The sequence below is a fragment of the Erinaceus europaeus genome, chromosome 2 (genome assembly GCF_950295315.1).
Source record: "Erinaceus europaeus chromosome 2, mEriEur2.1, whole genome shotgun sequence".
Lineage (NCBI taxonomy): Eukaryota > Metazoa > Chordata > Mammalia > Eulipotyphla > Erinaceidae > Erinaceus > Erinaceus europaeus.
The window spans coordinates 145,049,104-145,057,588 of NC_080163.1; the positions used below are offsets into that span (position 1 = coordinate 145,049,104).

The following is an 8,485-nucleotide window of genomic DNA, read 5'->3' on the forward strand; positions in this document are numbered from 1 at the left end:
ATGTTAACAGATATAGAGAATTCCAACAATAATACTAAAACTAATAGGCATTTTCAATAACTTCAATAAAGTAGACGATACAAAATAAATATATGTAAATAAATGGCATTTTTATACACAAATGATGAGTTGTAGGAAGGGGAATTGAAGAAAGCAATCCCAGTTCCAGCTGAACCCAGAAAGATAAAGTTTCTTGGAATGAATCTCAAAACATAGTTTAAGCAGCTTTACAGTGAAAATTATAGGGAATTGCTAATGAAATAGAGGGTGGCATAAATAAACAGAATTTTCCTTGTTCTTAGATTGGAAGCAAAATATCATCAAAGTTGTCATCTTTCTAAAAGGAATATACAGATTTAATATCTGTCAAAACCCCAATGACTTTTTTCAAGGGAACTCAACAAATTCATGTTGAATTTCAAAAATGTATGAATAACCAAAGTACTTCTTCCTCTTCTCCTTCCTTTTCTCCTTCTCCTTCTTCTCTTTTTGGACTCCAGGCTGGGACTTCCATCCATGGTTGCATCACCACAAAAGTGGGCAAAAAAAAAAATCAGGATAGGCCTCAGATCAAATCCATGAGGTCTACAGTTAACAGTATTTATATACTTGTCCCATATTTGGGAGCTATTCTCTGCCCTGATCCAGTTTTCTAATCCTATTTCCAAATCTGACACCATCTCCCCAGACAAGGCCTTTAGCCCACCTGCATGGTAGCTGTTGAGCTCAGGCAAGAATTAGTAAAGTCATTGACCCCTTGGAATATACCTAAAATGGACTTCCTAGCTTTCACCAAAATGCAACCCCCCCAAATCTCATCTGCTATATTCTTGCCTTTAGGTTACTGATTATTAAACAATTTGTTCTGCTTTATATCTTTTTTTCCCTTTGTAATCCGGTATATTAAGGACACATTTATACATTCCAGTAATTGCTTAAGTTCTGATGTCCAGATTTAAGCTTATGAACATGTGACTTAAACATACAATTAAAGCTACTCATAGTCTTCTATACTAACAACATTCAGAGCACAAGTTCAATATTAAAGTAAACCTTTAACATACCTTAGTACTACCTCATACATGCTCAGTTCCATCATGGGATCTCAGTGGCCCAGACATGTGGCACTAACAAAGCATCATCAGTGGAATGTTCTGTTTTATATCTTAATGCTTTTCAGCCACCAAGTTGCAGGTGCTACCATGACACCAACCTGACTTCACCAGTGTACCCTGGAACCCTACCTCTCCAGAATCTTAACCCTCTAGGGAAAGATAGAGACAGGCTGGGAGTATGGATCTACCTGCCAATGCTTGTGTCTAGTACAGAAGCAATTACAGAACCTCCCATCTTCTACCCCATAATGATCCGGGGTTCAGCTCCCAGAGGGATAAAGAATAGGAAAACTTCCAATGGAAGTGATGCAATATGGAACTCTGATGGTGGGAATTATGTATGGAATTGTACCCCTCTTATCCTATAATTGTGTCAATCGTTATTAAATCATTAAAAAAAGAGAAATAGAAAGCAAAAACAAATCTGAATAAGCAGTTTTCTAAACAGTATATACAGATGGTCCACAGAAATATTTAAAAATGTTCCATTTCACTTATTATTAGCAGAAATGCAAATTAAAACTACTGTGAGATACCACCCCACACCCCTGAGAATGGCCTACATAGACAAAACAGGAAATGACAAGTGCTGGCAAGGATGTGGCGAAAAATGAACTATGTTGTACTGTTGGTATGAATGCAAATTGATGCAACCCGCCTGGAAAAGAGTATGGAGAGTCCTTAAACAAATAAAACTGAAAATGTCTTATGATACTGCAATTCAATTTCTAGGTACATATCCAAAGGACATAAAAACATGAATTCAAGGGACATATCCACCTCAATGTTCATAGCTGCTTTAATGTCAATTGGCAAAAAGTGGGAACAACCTAAATGCCCATTAAACAGTTAACTGGATAAAAGTGTTATGGTACAGAGCTGGGGAGACATCATAATGGTTATGAAAAGACTTTCCTGCCTTAGGTTCTGGGGTCACAGGTTCAATCTCTAGCACCACCATAAATCAGAGTTGAGAAGTGCTTTAGTCTCTCTCTCTTTCTCTCTATCATTAAAATAAAATTAAAATAAAAACATATTTAACAAAATAAAAGTTTTTAAAAGTTCCTTTAAGAAAAAAAAGGAGTTGTGGTATATATATTTAATGGAATACTATTCTACAATTAAAAAGTATGACATTGTGTCCTCCAAGACAAATGGTTGGAACTAGAGGCAATTAAGCTTGGTGAAGTAGATAAGGAAATTAAAAATGTGCACTAGAGGAAATTAAAATCTATGACCTTATAAAGAAAATCTTGTGGAGGCCAGTGGTAATGCAGCAAGGACGGTGCTAAGGATCCCGGTTTGAGCCCCAGGCTCCCCACCTGCAGGGGGGGGGGTCACTTTATAAGCGGTGAAGCAGGTCTTCAGGTGTCTATCTCTCCTTCTCTGTCTCCCCCTCCTCTCTCAATTTCTCTCTGTCCTATCCAACAACAACTACAAATAACAAGGGCAACTAAAGGAACAAAATATCTTCCAGGAAAAGTATATTGTTGGAGCACCAAGCCCGAGCAATAACCAATAAGGGAAAAAAAAAATCATGAGAGCAACAGTGTGGCTGGTTATCATTGAAAGGGGAGTGGTTTGGCAGTAGTGTGATGTGGAACTATACCCTTGTAATCTTGTAATCTTGTAAACCATTAATAAATAACTAATAAAAATACAAAGGAGTTTCATAGACTTTATTCCACTAAAACTAGCTCAAGTTTTTAGGAGGGGAGATTTTCTATTTTGAAATTAGCACACTCTTTACTAGAAAATGTTTAGTTGAATTATTTTTGATAGTATATTAGAATTTTTATTTATTTACTTATTAAATCATTCTTTTATTCTGTCTCACATCTATCTACCTACCCATTGTCTGTCTGTCTATCATCTATTTACCTACTTATCATCTATATATCTAACTAGATCTTTTAACTCCAGTTTCAGTGTTTCCAATTTCTTTTTTAAGTTTTATGAGGTAACTAGTCCACTAATTATTCTTTTCTTATGAGATAGAGAATATTGTGATCCTCATTATTCAGGAAATTGCCAAAGCCTATAAATTGATAAAGGGTTGAGAGATGTTAAACTCCCCATTGTCTCCCCCGCTTCCCCTCCCCTTCTCTGATTATTTCCCTTTTTTGTTCCTTTCCTTTTTCTAGAACAATCCTCATATCTGGCTTATGGTGATGCTAGAGATAAAACCTTTTGATTTTTGGTGCCTACATTAGACATGAAAGTCTCTTATACTACTAATAGAGCTATTTCCCCTGCCCTCCTTTGTTCTTTACTTTTGAGTAGGACAGGGAACTGGCCAAGCCTTTGAACTTTGAAATGGGGCCAGGTTTTTTGGGCCCTCAGATACTCAGTCTTACCAACTATGGAAAGACATTAAGTAAGTATAAACAACTAATATTATGCATGGGTCAAGAAAAAATGGCTCCATTGTCTATATTCCACCTCCATACAACACTGATGCTTCTCAACAAATATCTCAGAGAAGGTTTCCAAAGATAACCATTTTCTTTTCTTTTTTTTTTTTATTGCTATCGTTAGATAGGACAGAGAGAAATGGAGAGAGGAGGGGAAAACAGAGACAGGGAGAGAAAGACAGACACCTGCAGACCTGCTTCATCAACCCTGCAGGTGGGGAGCCAGGGCTTGAACCAGTTTCCTTAAGCAGGTCCTTGTGCTTTGCACCACGTGTGCTTAACCCACTGCGCTACCACCTGACTCCCACATGATAAACCTTTTGAGGAAGGAACTAAGTAGATAATGCAGCAAAACAAGTGAGAAGCAAAGTTAATTACTAGGAAGTGGGAGTTACGGTGAACACACTGCTCAAAGAAAAATAACAAACCAGAGAACCAGGTAGTAAATTGAGTTTAGAAAGGCGCAAAGTTCTCATGGCTAGAGAGAACTGCAGTGTTTGGAGTCACATTCCTTGTCACTGACCAGATATTTACACAACCTGACTGGGGAAATGGTGCTTCTCTGGAAGTAGGACCATTTTAAAATTCATAGTCTATAAAGTACTCATCAATGGGCATAATAAAGGTCATGAAATTATATGGGAAAAGGTATGTAAATTACAAAATAAGTATTTTTTCATCTTCACAAAGACCATTGGGAAAGAAAAGTTTAAAACTTGCAATAAAGTCTATGGACACTTTCAAGTTTTGGTTTCTAAATATCCATAGGTTGGCAATTTGTTAATTTGTTTTAACATTTATTGGGGGGGGGGTAAATGTGCTTTTTTTAGTAAAAAGAAAATCTTGACTGAGGCATATACTTGACTTTAACTGTGACCAGAAAATGTTAGAAGCATCAAATATTTAGACTTTTTTTTTTTTTTTTAACAGTCGTCTTGCTGGGACCTGGACTCTTCACTAACAGAAAGGACCAACTTCATGATTTTCTGAGATCATGAACTCAGTCTATGCTAATGACTGTTCTCGGAGGCTCACAGCCATATATGTATTTTTTTAAATTTCCTATAGAATTATTTTTACTTTGAGATACCATGACTTAGCTCTTGATTCTAAATATTTCTATTCCTTCATATAATCACATTCAGTCATCATTTTGAAATTTATTTTCTTTGCATGCCTACTCTTCTGTGTCCTTCAGTTTTTGTGCACATAATTTGATGGCAAACGGAACGTAGGAATATAGAGAGACTCATCCTCTAACCATTGCATTAATTGATGTCTGGGAGTAAAGTAGTGCCATTTAATGAGACTTAATCAAGTGATCAGTGTAAAATACTGATTTTGAAATACATTTTATCCAACCATTTGAGCTGCCTTGAAAATTGTCATAATTATACAGTCTGAGAGTCTAAGATATGGTAATTCTTGAATCAGATATTTCATTTCACAGAAGAGGGAATAAGAAGGCAGGGTTTGATGTGACTTCAGAACCCATTGACTTTAACATAGCATACTTTTCAAACACACATGAAAGAAATGTAAATTACTTAATTACCTCAAGTGATTCTGAACAAGTAAACCTACCCCCAACACCTCTTACCACAAATAAAGCCTTTATTTTCTTCTTTTTCAGGAAAGAAAGAACCTCAAAATCAAAGGACTATGAATATTCAGAATAAAAGTGGGATTAGGAAATTTATGGTGCTTAAACAGTGAGAGGAAAGACATTAGATTTTTTAATTCATTGGGTCACATTACAGTCATTTCATATTCCATCATTTGGCACTTTATTTTCACTACAGAGAATTCATTATAAAGTAAAAGCAACTTCAGAAACAGTTTTTAGTGAATTATAGCATAGCGACCACACAAGTATTGGGATTTATAATGTGAAATGATGTTGTGTTGCATGAACATGTGTATACATTTGCACCTTTTCTAAGTTTGTAAGTAAGAATAAATATTGCTGAGAGACAGAGTCAGTGCTATGAGTCCAATTACCATAAGGAAAATAAAGTTATATGTGACTATACAATTTTAGTAAAGACAAAATATTTCTCCTTAATCTTATAACTTATCATCTTATTAGTAAAGATTGCCTGAATTTAGGGACTGGAAATGTGACTCAGCACATACCTTGCATGAATGAGTTCCCAAGTTCAATCTCCAATACCACTTATAAGTGATGCTTTGCACTATCTCTCTCATAAAATAATAATAATAATAATAATAATAATAATAATAATAATAATAATAACAACAGCAATACCTTAGTTTAAAATGTAGTATTTTTTCTTTATTTAAAATTCTAAAAATTACAATACACATATTTTAAGGTTAATGAAACAAAGATGTGTATAAATACACATCTTTTGGAAAAGAGTTAAAATATGAAAATATATTTTTCTCTCTGTCATTTACCATGACTTTATAATATGAATAATCAACTTTATTTCTCCTTTTCTTTTTTTATCATTATCACATAAATATTGTTTGTGTTGAAAAAAATCACTGGCTTTATTCACATATTCATATATCAAATACCTTACATAAAACTACTTGCTAATATTGAAATGCAAGAAAAGTTATTGCTTTCAGAAATTGCAATTTTCTAGTGACTGAGTAATAAAAAATATCTGAATATTTTCAGAAAATTTATAACCAAATTTATTTTTTCAAGAGAAATATTGTGAGGGTGATGAGTTCAGCTTTCAAACAATCATAATAATGATAGTTAGTGATGATTAGGGCAATGAGAAACAGATTAGAACCTAAGGAAATAGGAGAAAACTGGAAATTGGTGATCCTAAATTGAAGTTGATTCTCAGAGTATACCAGTCTTTATGAGGCAAATATATCAGGGTAATTTTATAATATATCCAATTAATCATTTGCATGTGCTTATCTTCTAAGTTTTATGTTCCTCTGGGAGACGTCACAGTATAGTCTACTATAAAGTACTTTTTAATAATATTCAAATGCTGAAATATAGTAAAAACAATGTTTTGGGGGTTGGGTACTGAACTTAGGAACTCATTCATGAAGGTATGTACTGAGCCACCTTTCCAGTCCCTAAATTAAGGCAGTCTTTATTAATAAGATGATTAAGTTATAAGAAATGTATACTATTCATGAATAGGGTAGAAAACATAATGGTTATGCAGAAACTTATGCCTGAGGCTTTTGTGTCCCAAGTTCAATCACCATAAGTCAGAGTTGAGCAATGTTCTGCTTAAAAAGAAAAAGGAAAGAAAAAAAAGGAAGAGAAAGATATATATATATATATAGAGAGAGAGAGAGAGAGAGAGAAATGTATATAATTCAATATTGTATTTCAAACAGCAAAATCAGAGCTAAAGAAAAGAAAATGACATTGACCAGGTGCTGCTGGAACACCCAGTTGAGTGCACATAATACCATGCACAAAGACTCAGGTTCAAGTTCTCACTGTCTACCTGCAGGGGGACACTTCATGAGCAGTGAAGCAGGGCTGCAGATGTTTATCTATACCTCCCCCCACGCCCTCAATTACTCTATGTCCTATCAAATAAAATAGAAAGGAAAGAAAGAAAGAAAGAAAGAAAGAAAGAAAGAAAGAAAGAAAGAAAGAAAGAAAACATTGAAAGGATATCAAAACATGTATAAAGATTCTACATTCAGCTAAATCCAACTTGTTTGTTATGTGCTAAAGCTTACTATTGATAAAATCACATGCCCAGCAGAGAAGCAATTATAGAAGCCAGAACTACCCTCTGCGCCCCCTAAACAACCTTGATCCACACTCCCATTGGAAAAGGAGGTAGTAATGCTGTCATGAGTGGCTTTGAGGGAAAGAGGATTGTATCAAGAAGAAAAAAGAGGAATTCATGTATAAATGTAGACAGATAGTTGTAGAGATGATGGTTGGGCCATGTCTACAACCTTAGGGGAACTACGGTGGCTTGCAGTAGGGAGACTGAAGATTCAGAACCCTGGTGGTGGGAATGGAATAGATTTATACCTCTGTTGACATGCTTTTTTTTTAATTTCCTTATTAGCAATTTGATATTGATTTACAAAACTACATGTCTGTAGGGATGTAATTTCACACTGTTCCAAGCACCAGAGTTCTGACTCCCAAGTCCCTCCATTGCAACCCACCACAATTCTCCCAAGGTTGTAAATATGAGTTAACTATCATCTCTACATCTGTGTACATTTGTACATATTTGCCCCCTTTTTCTTCCAGGTCCAATCCTCTCTTCTTCTCTAAGCCACAAGTCACCTTATTATGATAATCCAAATATTTCTCTCCTTTTTGTGCCCTCTCTCTGGGACCTGATGAACCTGGAGTCCAGAGCCCTCTTACCTTCTTCCTTTTATCACTTCTCCCCTACTGGGAGTATGGATCAAAGTTGTTTTGGGGGTGCATAATTATAGGAGTTCTGGCTTCTGTACTTGTTTTTCCACTGACATTGGGCACTGACAGGTCAACTCATAACCCCCAGCTTGTTTCCATCTTTCCCTAGGGAGGTAGGGCTCTGGATATTTGGTGTGGTTCCAGGACACATTGTTGAGGTCATCTGCCAGAGAAGTCAGGATGGAATCATTACTGCATCTGCAATTTGGTGTTGGGAAGGTAGCAGGACATAAAGTGAGAAAAAATAGTTAATGAGCAGGAACCAAAAGTTAAGAACAGAGCACATGAGATGAGGGCTCTTAGGGTAGAGGAAAGCTCAGAAATCCATTTTAGGCATGTTTCTAGGGACCCATGACTATGGTCGTTTTTGCTTGGGTTTGATAGTAGCGTGAAGTTGGATAAAAAAAAACCATTGTCTGAGAAAATGATGTCACTGCAGAGAAAAGGACTAGATAGTTATATTAGGGCAGAAGGTAATTCCCATTTTTGAAAAAAAAAATCTGTGGATAGAATTAAATATTCACCTTTATCCACCTGATCCAGGGCCCATATTTATA

At 35.5% G+C, this 8,485-nt stretch overlaps 1 non-coding gene across 1 annotated transcript; it reads right to left on the bottom strand.

The window, feature by feature from the left end:
- Positions 1–1,072: 1,072 nt before the first annotated feature.
- On the bottom strand, positions 1,073–1,150 carry LOC132537406 (small nucleolar RNA SNORD66). Its single transcript, XR_009548839.1, has one exon. It is a non-coding gene; the product is annotated as a small nucleolar RNA SNORD66 (small nucleolar RNA).
- Positions 1,151–8,485: the final 7,335 nt, after the last annotated feature.